This window comes from Ovis canadensis, chromosome 21, assembly GCF_042477335.2.
Source record: "Ovis canadensis isolate MfBH-ARS-UI-01 breed Bighorn chromosome 21, ARS-UI_OviCan_v2, whole genome shotgun sequence".
NCBI lineage: Eukaryota > Metazoa > Chordata > Mammalia > Artiodactyla > Bovidae > Ovis > Ovis canadensis.
Window position 1 is genome coordinate 48,794,599 of NC_091265.1, and position 13,705 is coordinate 48,808,303.

Sequence of the window (13,705 nt, forward strand, 5' to 3'; positions counted from 1 at the left end):
GATGATCCAAGAGTCTGGGCTCATTGAAATCATTCCTTTGATAATGCATCTTAAATATCTAGGGCCTGAGAACTGTTTTCCTCTCTCCTCTCAGGGCTCACTGCCGGTGGGCTGCACTGGCTGATGGCTTGCTGGTGGGCAAGTTCTCTGTTTATTGAAATGACAGGCAACATTTTTTTTGTCAGCAAGTAGCAGACATTTCCTCTAACAACGTAAGCAGATAGGGTAGGTGGTCCCTGGAGAAAGAAATCCAGGCATTGTTGTTGTTATTGTTCAGTTACTGTCGTGTCCAACTCTGCAAGTCCATGAACGGCAGCACGCGGGGCTCCCCCGTCCTTCACTATCTTCCAGAGTTTGCTCAAACTCATGTTCATTGAGACGGTGATGCCATCCAGCCATCTGATCCTCTGTCGCCCCCTTCTCCTCTAGACATAAAAGCAGCTGTGTTTGGCTTGAGCCTTTCTGTGATCTAATCTTGGCCACAGCGCCTGCCCTTGAACAGGTCTCAGTCATCAATGCTCTTAAGGGAAGAGACAGAATGCAGAAACAAAGGAGAAGGAGCCAAGAAACAACAGCGCAGGGGACTTCCCCAGTGGTCCAGTGGCTAAAACTTCACCCTCCAATACACGAGGAGTGGGTTCAATCCCTGGTTAGAGAACTAGGTCCCACATGCCTCGCAACCAAACACCAAAACATAAAATACAAACAATATTGTAACAAATTCAAGAAAAACTTTTAAAATGGTCCACATAAAAAAAAAAAAATTCTTAAAAAAATTCTACAAAAAGCAAAACAAACAAAAACTCAACAGTGTAGTGACAAAACAGAGTCCCAGTCCCTCTTCAAGGGAAATACGTAACCATCTCACACAGTTCCTGCAGAACTCAGGCACCCACCAGGGAGAAGGACAGAGTGATGATGCGAATCTCGGGGCTGCCATCAACTCAAGCTTGGACTCTGCTGACTTTTGCCCCAATTCTATGCTGAGTTCACCTCTGCTCAAGCCCCTTCATGAAGATGCATGTAACCTTCAGTGCAAAACTTCCCCAATTTTGCTCTTTGGGGAGGAGCTGCTTGGGGAAGGATCCCTCATGTTCTCCTTACTTCCTGAAAGTAATACATTCTTCCTCCTCCCACTCTCTGGCTTGATTGTATCTTTTGGTTCCACACCCACCTAGAGGCAAACACAGTTTTGGGGGCTAACAATCAGACATGGTGCTTGTGTTGGATTAGGAAGCAAAGTTGTACACCTTGATTTATTTGCACATTCCTCTCCACTGCAGTGGTTCACTTGAAGAAGGTCATATGAATATCCAACTTTGGGCTTAAAGGGGCTTCCTAGAAAGAAAATTTGTAACAGGCTATTTAGCAGGTCTTTCATGTCTCACCCAAAGGAGTCTGAGTGTCAGAAGCCAGAGTGTGTCAGCATGGGGTGTGTGTTTAAGCAAAGGAATCACATGTGCCGTGGGTGAGAGAGGAAGCCTCTCCCCTCTGCCTGGGGTCAGCATCACCCAGGGCCTCTTTGTTCACTGGCGCACAGGGAGCCTTGACACCACCACCACCAAGGACAAACTGTGACATGCCCACATGAAACCTGACATGGGATTGGCTTCTCCCAGGATGAGGGCCTTAAGGATGATGGATGCCAGCTCCCGGTCAGGGCTCAGGATGTCAGCCACAGCGCCTGCTCTGGGTGAGTGGAGAAGCAGGGCTTGGGTGAGAAGAGGGATGGTGGGGGCGGGGAGGCTGATAAACAACGCTCCCCATCACCTCCCAGAAGGACACCTGCCAAGAAATAAAACAGATCAGCTCTCTTTCTCTCCCCCTGGCCTCAAGAATATTTCCACTCTCCTGGGGAAAGCAAGAAACTTTTCCCAAACTATGTTTCGAGACTGGAGACGTGTGATCTGAGTTAGGGCCACACCAGGGTGAGAAGACCAGGGCAGACGGGACCTGTTACCTGGACGCTCCCTCCAAGATACCTGTCCTGCTGCTGTGTTTACAGACTGGAGGTATTTTTATCCCAACCCTCCCAATGAGAGCTAGTTTTCTCTTCACTTGAGTTGTATTCCCAGTGTTCACTTCCTGGAGGCACTGGAGAGACCAGGGCCTCGCCATTGCTGCCGGGCACCTATGGGCCTCGCGCTCCCTCCCGGGCACACCCCTACCTACTTAGAGGTTTGGGAAAGGGGACTCAGCTCCCCCTGCCCTGTCATTCTCTTTATCTTGGAGTCTTTGTCCACAGGTTGGAGAAGGAAATGGCAACCCACTCCAGTATTCTTGCCTAGAGAATCCTATGGACAGAACAGCCTGGTGGTCTGCTGTCCATAGGGTTGCACAGAGTTGGACATGACTGAAGCGACTTAGCAGCAGCAGTAGCTGTCCACAGGTGACAAATTCCAGGGGTCCATCTGTCTCCTGCCTCAGTTGGGTGCAAGGTTGTGGATTGTTGTTGTTTAGTTCCTATGTGGTATGCAGACCCCATGGACTGCAGCCCACCACACTCCTCTGTCCATGGGATTCTCCAGGCAAGAATACTGGAGTGGGTTGCTAGTCCCTCCTCCAAGGGATCTTCCAGACCCAGGGATCGAACCTGCGTCTCCTGCACTGCAGGTGGGTTCTTGACCACTGAGCCACCTGGGAATCCCTTTTAAGGTTTTGAATATTCACACAATTAAATTTATTTATTGTGCCACTTACAACATCAATATTCTTATTTTTTTTTAATTTAGCTATTAATATCTGGGAAAGTTTGGTTAAATATCACGCAGTGATTATGGATTTCTCATCATTTTGTTTCTGTGTTTCTGTCTCCTGCCTCGGCTGCCTTGGCAGCCTCTTCCCCTCAAGTCCCTGTAGCCCGAGCTGCTCTCCCAGGTAGGCCTGCTGAACGTTCTCCACCAAACACACACAGTGCTCTCTGTGAGTGAAACCACGGCAAACCACCTCCATGCCACGGCCTCCAGCTGGAGGGCCACGGGTCAGTGCTGGCCTTGTGTCGTGTCTTCTGAGGGCCTGTGGCATGCTGCTTGCTTGATGGCCACGTTAAGAGTGTTGAGGCACATCGATGTAACAATCATAACATATGCTACAGAATCACCTGTAAAGATTTTTCAGAATAAAATAATACCCGTGTGTTTGGAATGATTGAAGAACTCTTCCTGGAGATGTGAAAAGACCTGCATAACCTTTGATGATCACCTTCCATCATTTAAGTATCCATCCAGTCCAGCAAACGTCACTCTCATACTGTGTTTGTCCCCAGAACTGAGCGAAGGACCGGAGATAATTCAGGCACAGTTTCCTTCTTCCAGGAGTCTGTAGTCCCATAGGAGAGACAGAAGGAAAAATAATTGTGCCTTAGGCGTCTAGCAACTCACATAATGAGCCAGTGTGGATCTCCACTGCTCCGCTGCATCACAGAGGGAGATTCTGAATAAAATATAACGTGAAAATTAACCTGTACATTGAGCTTGAAATAAAGAAATCCTCAAGCGACAGAAAAAGGAAGGAATTTAAAGCCAAAATAGGAAGTCTGCAAACTGGAGCCAAAGCACAGTGAACAGGAGGAGGGTTTGCGAAGCCAGGGGAGTAGCTCATGACCCACGAGGACGGGGACAGGCCTAGGACCGTCTGAAGCAGGACTCTGGACCTGGAATTCTGGCTCTGACGGGGGAGATGGCTAGGAAAAATCTCCATCCATCATTGTCTGCTATAGGCTCTGGAAAAGGAAAAAAAAAAAGTTTCCCGTGAAAAACTCAAATTTCCAGGTGTGGGGTGTGAACTTTCACTCTCTCTCAGGGTGTGGGAATCCCCAAGCCCCCAAATTAATGTAAAAATTGTTCTCACACTGGGGCAACCTGTGGGCAGTCAGTTGAAGCAAACCCACAACTGTTCCTGGTGTGTCCTGAGAGCACAAAGGCCCCCATGAAGGGAACAACCCCACAAAGATGCAAACCATAATTTGCAAGTCCTGGGAGGAGACGGCCCGCCTCATACAGAAGCAGCATGTGACCAGCAGAGGAATCAGCCTTGAACCCTGAGATAATGAAATAATCCAAAAGGGACAATAAAATAAGTTGCCTTACAAAGTGCACAGAGATAAGAGGGCTAGAAAACACAGAGAAACACAAGGGCGCTGGAAAGATGAGGGAGACAAGAAAGAGCTACATAGGGAGTTAGTAGGGGCTTCCGAGGTGGCTCAGTGGTGAAGACTCCACCTGCAATGCAGAAGAACTAAGAAACCTGGGTTCGATCCCTGGGTTGGGAAGATCCCCTGAAGGAGGGAATGGCTACCCACTCCAGCAGTCTTGCCTGGACAGAGGAGCCTGGGGCTACTGTCCATGGGGTTGCAAAGAGTCAGACACAACTGAAGCGACTTAGCACGTATGCACTTGCAGAATTAGTAGGAATGAAACCTTTAGGAGGAAAAAAAAAAAAAAAGAACTCCATGGAATTGACTGGGGACTTCCCTGGTGGTCCAATGGCTAAGACTCTGCACTCTCAATGCAAGAGGCCTGGGTTCCATCCTTGATCTGGGAACTAGGTCCCACTTGCCAGAGCTGAGAGTTCACACGCCATAGCTAAATATCCCACATGCCGAACCGAAGACCCAGGGCAGCCAAATAAATAAAATATAATTTTAAAAAATTGTCTGAAAGAAAATTAACGAAGTGAGTGAGAGATCTTAGATTATGCAGGATCAGACACAGAGAGGTAAAGACATGAAAATTTGAAAAAGATGTTGACTTGTAACAGAGGATAAAAACTGCAGAGGAATAAAATAAGAACAAGGAAAAAGCAGTAAGTGAGGAGACAATGACTCAGAAAGGCCCAGAATGGATGAAAGACACAGATCCTTAGTTTGAGGAGGCATCCTGCCTGAGTGCCCAGGAGAGAGAAATGTCTCCTTCCGTTTAGTCGCCCAGCCTGACAGGCCATCTCTAGACATAACATGGTGAAGTATCAGAACCTTAAACCAGAAGAAACACTGGTTAGTTACACCGAAAAGACAGGACATCTACAAGGGAACAACAGCAGTAAGAGAGGCTGGAACAAAAGAAAATAACTGTTCCAAAGAGCTGAGGAAATGAGAGAACAGTCCAGGACTGCATCGCCCGCTAAACGAGGGCTCAGGAATAAGGGTAAAAACAGGTGACAGCTGATCAGCTGTTTCTGTGTTGAAAGAAATACTCGAGCATGATCTAAAAGAAAAGGAGGAAACGATCCAGAAGGAAGCCATGGGGTGAAAGAAGCAAAGAGGAGCAAAAATGTTGGTGAGGAGGTAGGCAATCTGCAGGTAAGCACTGGCTCTAAAAACAGATGATAATAATAGTAACCTACGCATGAGTTTTTAAAAATAAACTTAAAATACTAGGCACTAGTAACATTAAAACCTATGGTTAGAAGAAACTTAGAGCATAGGGAGGACAGCAAATGTTTAAATTTAGACTTTTGGAATTAAGAGCGTGGAGTTGGAACATTCAAGGTGTTCCTTAAAAGAAAAGAAGTGCATGGCTTCCAGATCAGTTGAGCAGGTGAAGGGGTCCCTGCAAAGAACCTCGGGTGCCAGGCAGAGAGCTTCCTAATGCATCTGGAAGGAGATGAGGTTAGGAAGGCTTTCTAACAGGGGAGCGAGTCCTACCTTTACCCCCACCACCACCACCCTGGGCAGAATTAACCACTTACTCCTGTGTTCCAAAGCATGTATCTCTGGGCAGGGGATTCTCTAGGAAAGAATACTGGAGTGAGTTGCCATTTCCTCCTCTAGGTAATCTCTCTGACCCAGGGATTGAAACTGAGTCTCCTGTGTCTCTTGCATTGCAGGCAGATTCTTTACCCACTGAGCCATCGGGAAGCTCTAAATAGTGTCTATTATAGCTTACTATTATTTACATAGGTGTGAACGGTATGCAATTGTCTTTCTTCTCGACTGTGAACCCCGAAGGGGAAGAAACATTTCAGTCTGATGCCAGGCGCTTTCTGTGAGTAGTAGGGGGTGCCGGCTCTGTCCTCCTCCTCTTCGGTTCCTCCCTCCAGTGGTGGCTGCCTGGAGCCCCCAGGCCACTCTCCACCTGCTCAGGGAACCCAGTGCCTGGGAGTCAGCCCGTCCCAGTGGGGAAGGGCTTCTGTTGCAGGAGGATGAAGCCGCAGCCGCTAAGGCTGGGGTGGGGCTTTGCCTGAAAGGCACACTTTCCCTCCCTTCCCTGACGGCTCACCACCCTCTGACTATCCCGGGGAGCACATTCCTCCACACAAATCTTCATCACCCCAGGGTCTGATTCCTACTCACCTGGGACGAGGCTGGGGTCCTCAGTTATCCTGGCTTTGCCCCAGCCAAGGTCAGAAGTTCAAATCTTTCCAGCTCTTTTCTTTTGTCCCCTCCCCACCTTCCTCTTCCCATCCCCCTCCTCTTTCCCTTCCTCTAGGAGCAGATGAGCCACCATCTTCCAGGGCTGTTCTGGGCTGGACTGGGCTGGGTGCAAGAACCCCAGAGTCATCCACTGAGTGGTCAGTCCTGGGTTAAATCCTCTCAGTTCCCTGGGTTTGTTTTCCTAGTTCTTTCATGAGAATAACTTGGGTCTTCGGTCTCTCAGAGGTGTTCTGTGATGATCTATATAAAACAACAGACAGGAATGAATTTTGGAAGAAGGAAAGGCAAAGGGCACAGGTACAGAGGATGGGTATTCTGTGCAGGGAGGTAGAGAAAGTTTCCAGCCTCCTCCTCCTCCTCCCCTTGGCTGGAAGCCCTGGTGTGTGAATGCCGGGGCCTGGCTGAGGAGGGCCGCCGGTCCCTCTGCAGGGCTGGGAGCACTAATAGCAAGCGGGAGGATTAGCCATATGCCACTTAATTCCTGTTAATCAGGATTGAGAAGAGCTTGTGCTTGTAAGTAACAGCTGAGCCGCCATAGCGGCACTCAGGCTCCCCGCCCCCACATTCTCAAAACCCTCCTCCTCCTCCCCCACCCCCGCCCCGCCCTGGATTGGTCCTCCTCGGGCCCCTCTCGGCTTCCATCCCCTCCCTCCTCATCTGAGATTTCAACATCGTCTTTGTTCCCAAGTTCTCCGACAGGCTTCTTGTCCCCAGCCGCTGCTCCCACCTCTGTGGTTTGGTCCTTTCCTCCTCTTGCGGGTCCTTCCCTTTTTTGAACACCCACAGCTTCAGCTCCACGTTAGTGTAACTTTTGTTCTTGCATCAACAAACTCCCTGACCATTGGCTGACCTGCGAAGGCAAAGTTCAAAGGCAACCGTTCCTGGCTCCTGTTGGCACAGGCGCGTCTCCCTCATCCCTGACCTCACAGAAGATTCCAAACTCTGACTCCCTCTCCTTAGGGCTGAGGACAGCCCGTCCTGTTTCTGCTCCACGTCCAGGTCCAGCTCCCTGTGCTGAGCTCTGAGCCAGCCTGTGTGAGATGGAAACAAATCTCCCACCCAAGGTCAAACGGTGTGCAGCTCACCTTGGGTGGGGGTCAGCATCGCCCTGTGTCTGCTGTCTCAGGGTGTGTGTGTGAGTGCGCGTGTCCACGTGTGTGTTCACGTGCACACACACTGGCACGCATCTGCCGTCCCACGAAGAGTGATGCCTGTAAGATAATGTGCACGAACTCTGTGTGAGAAGCGTGGGGCGGTGATGTGTGTGTGGGGGGTGGGGGGGAGGACTCGGGGCTGGCAGGAGGACGGACCTGTGTGCACAGATGTGTGTCTGAGCTGTGTTTTGCAGAAAGCTGTTGAGAGGGGGTCTGGAAAATGACATTTATAGAAATGCATATTTAACCACAGAAACAAACTGAGGTGGGTGAAGCGTGGACTTTGGGAAGGCTGGGTTCTGGATGAAAAAACAAGAGAAGGAAGCTTATTAGACACATCCAAACCCTTACAGGATAGCCCCTTCAAATGTCCGATTCTGGGGCAGCAGCAGATATCCAGGGTTTGGCGTTTGTTTCCAAGAAGCTTATCAGGCTAAGAAAAAAGGCATCTTTGACCTTGCCCCACCCCCACTCTCAAACTGCAAGGACACACACATATCCCTCCTCCAGCACACCGCACCACCCCACACACTGTTCTCCCACTGAGCAAGATCCAGTCGCGTGGTCCTAGATGGCTGACAAAGGAGAGGAGCGGGCTGAGAGCAGCCCTGGTCTGGTTCTCTCCGGCCAACCCGCCGTGGCGGCCTCGGGACAGCCGCCCCGCCGCCGCCCCGACAGCAGGTGTCGGCCGCTAGTGGGCCAGCCGGGCGCCAGGCTCATGGCGCCACCTCGTGGCCGCTCTCACCATCACAGCCCTAACTCCAGAGTGGGGGCTTCCAACCCAGGCGTTTATTCTGGCCCCACTGTTCAGAGGGAGTTCTGGGGACCCACGTGCACGCGGCACAGAACCAGACAGGGTTAACCCTGAAACCCACGGGTCCGCAATCTGGATGGGTTAAGGAAGAGGCTCTGGGCCAGCTGGGAGAATTCCAGGTATTTCAGGCTGGACTGCGCTGGGCTGGTCCTTCACCCAGGCCTCGAGATAACTTTTGTCCCCTCTTTAAAAGAGCATTTCCATACCCATCTAAAAATGCAGGACTAAGAGCAGGGCAGCCTGCATTGACAGCCTGGGGTCTACCAGCCAGGAGCGGGGAGCCCCCCTCTGGCAGGGGAGAGGGAAGTGGGCCATGGGGAGGGGCCCAAAGCCTGGGAGGGGGCACCTCCCAGCCTAGGGCCTGCAGAAGGAGTGCTGAAGTTGAACTCAAATTGCTTTTCCACTAATTCGGTGACACCAAAAGAATTCCTTAGCCCCTCTGGGCCTCGCCTTAAATTTCTGAACCACCTGTTACAAGGCCCCCCTCGATTTGTGTTCAAGCCACGCCCACCACCATCAGGTCCTCTCCCATACTGGCAGTCACACAGGTCTATTCTTGTCCCCCAGACATCACTGGCTCTTAAACGTTGCTGGTGTCATTAGGTTGGCTTGCAGTGTGCCCCCCTCATCTGTACCTCTAAATTCCATCCACCCCCACCACGAACCCAAATTCCACTCCTTCCCTGGAGCTTTTCCTGGTCTTCCCACCTGCACATCCCTCCTTTCGTCCTCTCCTGGACCTGCCCTGGGCCTCATTGACCTTTCCCTTGGGTGATGCCTCACACATGCCTCCTTTCAGCTTACGTCCCCCGCCAGGTGACCAGCTCCAGTGGTGGCCATGATGCTGACTTGTCTTCATGAAGCCCGCCTGGCCCTATTCTGGCCACACTATGTGCTGAGCAGACCCTTAGTGAATGAAACGGGATGTCCCTCTTTTGTCTATGTCAGCTTAGATGTCATTTCTCCCAGTAAGTTTCCATGAACCCACCCCCACCCCCATCCCATCCCATGTCTGCTGCTTCTTGGAACCTGCCTTCCGCCCCTACCTCCCTATTTAGTGTTTGCCCGCAGCTGCCTCCTGGCCTGTCTCACCAATGTGGTGATGGGCTTCTTGAGCAAAGACTGGTCTTCAGGTCACCGTTGCCCGGACTGTTCATGGCACATGGCAGGAGCCTGGTGACGACTGGTGATGGAACAGATGGATCCAGCTGGGGATGGGTGGTGGTTGTTGCTAAGTCGCTGAGTCGTGTCCGGCTCTTCTGTGACCCCATGGGCTGCAGCGTGGATGGGTAACTCTCTATAAACAAGGAGGGCGGGGAAGGGGAAGGGTGGTCTTGAAGACCCCTTTACAAGCCAATATGAACTTCTTGGAAGGAGAGTTGCCCCAGCTACTTGAGAAACCACACAGCCAACTTGGTGGCGTTCGGAGGTGGCCGTCCCTTGAATGGACGTTGTTGGCTTCCGTGGGCATCTGGCCTCCTACTCCACGGGGAATTTCGTGTTCCCTGGGCTCAGCCTGGCCCAGAACTTGGCAAGATCTCTGGGGCGTTCGTTTTGTCACCAGCCCCGGTGGGAGGGTGGACGGGTGGGTGGGAACCGTTTTGGGAAAGAGTGTTGGGGAGTGTTTGTGTGTGTGATGAGTCAGGGCCAGGGAGCTAGTGAGGAGCCCTAATCTCTGCCCCCTCTCTGTGGGGGGAGTTCTCACCCCTTGGAGGGGGTGGAGGGCCACCAACTGTCTTTGGAAAGTTTTCTTAGTCATAGCTTCTACCAAGTCAGCTGGCACTTATGTAATGGGGCCTCTGTTCTACAGACAACGGAGTCCGATGGGCCGGAATGGATGCTGCCCACCTTCCCCCCAGTGGCTCCAGTCCCTCCTACCTGCTGGCCAGGCAGTGGCACCCTGAGGAAATAGCACTGGGACATCTGTTCCCACTGGAAAGGGCTCTAGGTTTCTTCACAGGCCCCATGGGGAGGCCTTCCTTTCCTTCCTGTTAGTCCTGCACCAGGCGGGGCTGGGGGGAGGAAGGGCCTCCCGCCCGTGCCCTCTGACCCTGTGTCTGCCCAGGCCCCAGGTGAGGTCACAGCCGGCTCCCAGGTCCCTGGCTGCTGTCTTACCGCCTCAGTCTCCAGGCTGAGGGATACAGATTTGAGTTTCCTGTCTCTGACACCAGAGCCTATTTGGTTATCACAACACAGTGATAAGGGGCCCAGATAAGGCCTGAAGCGATTGTGTAAACAGAGTGGGGAGGGTTGGGTGCTGGTGGCTTGGCCAGGGCGGGACGCGTGCCCTGGGAGAAAGCAGTGCTCCGGGACCCTGGGGGTGCTGGGGGAGTCAAGTGCCTTGCCCTGGCTTCTGTGGGGGCAGCTGGGGGCCCCGGGAGGGCCCAGGGTTGCTGTCCTTTGCTCCTTACTGGAGGAAAGTGGTCTTTCTTGTGCCTCAGGTGCGGGGGTTGGATGCTCTGGAAAAGGTGGGCAAGTGAGGAGGGGTGTTTTTTGGAGGCGACTCCCCAGGAGAGGAAGGGACAGGGGACAGGGGATGGGTAGCTGAGGATGACTGTTCCAACTGTGAGAGCGGCCACTCTTGCCCTGTGGCCTGTGCGGGGGCCGGATTTGCTGTGGACAAGAGACTTGGGGGTGGGGAGAGCTGGGGAGGAAAGCTGGGGGTGGCAGGGAGCATGATGGGGGAGAGCTGGGGAGGAAAGCTGGGGGAGGCAGGGAGTATGATGGGGGAGAGCTGGTTGGGGGTTTGCAGGAGCCTCCTTGCTATCTTGGGCCCCTTCCTCCATGCGAGGAAATTTCATGGGGGCCAGAGCCCGCTTTGAGCTCAGGCGGCAAAGCCAGAAGGAAGGACCTCGAGGAGCCCTGAGATGAGCAGGACCCGCTGAGAAAGAGCTAGGTGGGGATCCGAAAGGCAGGCTGTGAGAAGGACGAGAGTTCCTATGCTGCTCTGAGCCAGGCCGGCAGACCCAGGTGGAGAGGGACACGCCCCAGAGGAGAAGACACCATCCTCTCTTCTGCCTGGGTGCCTAGTGGTGAGAGACACACAACAGACCTTTCTGGGTCCTTTTGAGCAAAAGCTGGGGAGACCCGGGAGGGGAGGCAGGGATAGGAGAGGTGGAGAAGGAGGAGGAAGGACAGAAGTGCCCACCAAACAGCAGGGCCAGGATCCGTTCCACCATCATACAGAGTCCCCAGGCCCTCCTGCCTTCTCTGCGGCTCAGGGACATAATCCAACAGGCTAGATAGGGTTTGGGGGAAGCAGGCAGGAGCCAGGACCCTGGCCCTCAGTGCTCATGCGGGCATCCCTGGCTGAAAGCCGTTGTGCGGTCTGTCTCCTCCAGCAAGTCTTCCTTCCTGGGATGCAGCTGTCCCTGCCCTCCTTCTGGACCTCAGAGAATCTCCACTGCCCTGCAAAGAGCGGGGGGCAAGGGGGGTGTGAGCGGGGCAGGGTGCACAGAGCAGAGGTTCCATCTGCACGTTAGAAGCTGAGCCTGGCTGAACCCCTGGCTCTCCCTGTCACCCCGGCCCTGATGTGTGTCCCCTTCTTCAGAGGCGGGGCTCACCTGGGGGTGTGGGCGAGGCCCCTGGGATAACGGTGCTGGAACATCTGGTTCTGAGGCTTCCCACGGAGTCAGTTCTGGTTTTCAGGCACCACCACGACCTCACACGTCTGATCCCGTTTGTCCAAGACAGAGACAGCGTGTTCCAGCGATGCTGGCCTCCTCCTCCCTGTACTGTGAACAGCCTCTGCTCAGCCCCATTTTCTTGCCCATAAATGTCCTCCCACCTCCTGCACAACAAGCATGCGGCACCCGCACGGCCTCATGGAATGCCGCCTCCTCCCCAAAGCCTTCCCTGAGGTTCTAACCCACTCACATCTCTTCTTCCTCTGACTTCCGGTGCTTCCAGCCAGTGCCTGGAAATTTTAACTTCGAAATCATAGACTGGTAGGATTTGTGAGCTGGAAGAACCCTGACAAATGACCCCTGTCTGTTGTTCTTCATCAGGATGGTGGAGAAGTAACAAGACATTGACAAGCAACCTCTGGCTCTCCCCACGGGCATCACGAATTAACTACAGCCTCAGAATCCTTCTCAACACAGCGTTCCAGGCAGAAGTGCTACCGCCATCCTTAACCCGGACAGTCAGGGGTCATTTCATCTGCAGCGCGGATGAGGAAACTGTTTCAGGCCCCAGGTGCATGGGCTGGAGCTCTGGTCTGGTCCTTACCCAGTGCTCCTTGGACCAACTGGGCCTCTGTTGGTCTCCTGCTTGTCCTCTGCCCTCCGGATGAAGTGACATCTTAAACTGCTCTGGCATCTGGTCAGGACTCCACCTGTTCACCTGCTGATGGGGAGGCCACCTGGGGTTTCTTCTCATGTCCTGTAACTTGTCTTCAGAGCCTGTGCAAAGGGGCAGGGAAATGGGTTAAAGGAGGCTCAGTCTGCGTGCTGATCAAGCCCACCCAGGCTCCGTGTCCGCCCTCTAGCAGGCATGGGCTCCGGTCCCTGAGAAACTGCAGAGGGCACTGGCCTCCGGGCCCAGAGCTGTCCTCCTCTTCTGTCTGTAGAGGGGCTCTGTCTCCATCCATTCAAGGGGCTATAGCGAGAAGGGGAAGAAATCAGATGCCCGCTTCTCGGACACCGGGGTGTCGAGGGGAAGGGGTCTCTATCCTGGGGACACCGCTGATGTCCAGGTTGCTGGAGGGACTTTCGCCCCAACTAGGACTCCTGGAGGCTAAATAGTCTTTCCCTGCCCAGTCCTACAAACTAGAAGCTTCAGCACCCCCTGACTCCACCAGACCCTCCCTCCCAGCCCCGGCCTCCCCACCACCCCAGGCTACCCTTACAGCACCTTGCTGATCTGCAGGTCCGCAGGCCCCTAACTGAGCTCTGTGATCATGATACAACTTTCCTGGAATTTTCTCTCTAGAACTTAGATTTCCTTATGTCATCCTCTGCTTCAGCTCATCATCACCTCATTGTCTTCAAGAGGAAGGTGAGCTCCTGGCCCGGGGTTCCCAGCCTCTGTAGAATTTGCCTCTCAAATTGTATGCTCGCTGCACAGGGGCGTCCTGTGCTCTGTACAGTGTTAGCAACACTCCTATCTCAATCAGCTAGAGGCCAGTCTCCCCCTCCCCTGCAGGTTTCACCAACCAAAATTTGTCTGGACGCTGCAAGACGTCCCCTGGGGCACAATCGATTGAGAACCATCTTCGCCAACAGATCAGGCTGGTAATAATGACTAATAAGTGTGTGCTTCACCCTTCCCCAGAATTAATTTTCAGAACCTCTCTGTGGGGCGGCCCTATTAACATCCCCATTTTATAGATGCGTAGAAGGCACCCGCTTGGAAGGGATTCAG

The 13,705-nt window shown here is 53.0% G+C and overlaps 1 long non-coding RNA gene across 3 annotated transcripts; it reads right to left on the reverse strand.

Annotated features, from left to right (window-relative positions):
- Positions 1-2,707: 2,707 nt before the first annotated feature.
- Positions 2,708-9,707, reverse strand: LOC138426352 (uncharacterized). 3 transcript variants are annotated; one of them, XR_011251561.1, is made up of 6 exons: positions 9,434-9,707; positions 7,684-7,826; positions 7,459-7,584; positions 7,101-7,223; positions 6,293-6,613; positions 2,708-3,721 (listed from the first exon to the last, which is right to left on the reverse strand). It is a non-coding gene; the product is annotated as an uncharacterized lncRNA (long non-coding RNA). The 3 variants fall into 3 exon arrangements; XR_011251559.1 differs by having other exon boundaries at positions 2,708-3,318; positions 9,434-9,638; XR_011251560.1 differs by lacking the exon at positions 9,434-9,707 and having other exon boundaries at positions 2,708-3,432.
- Between the last annotated feature and the right edge of the window lie 3,998 nt (positions 9,708-13,705).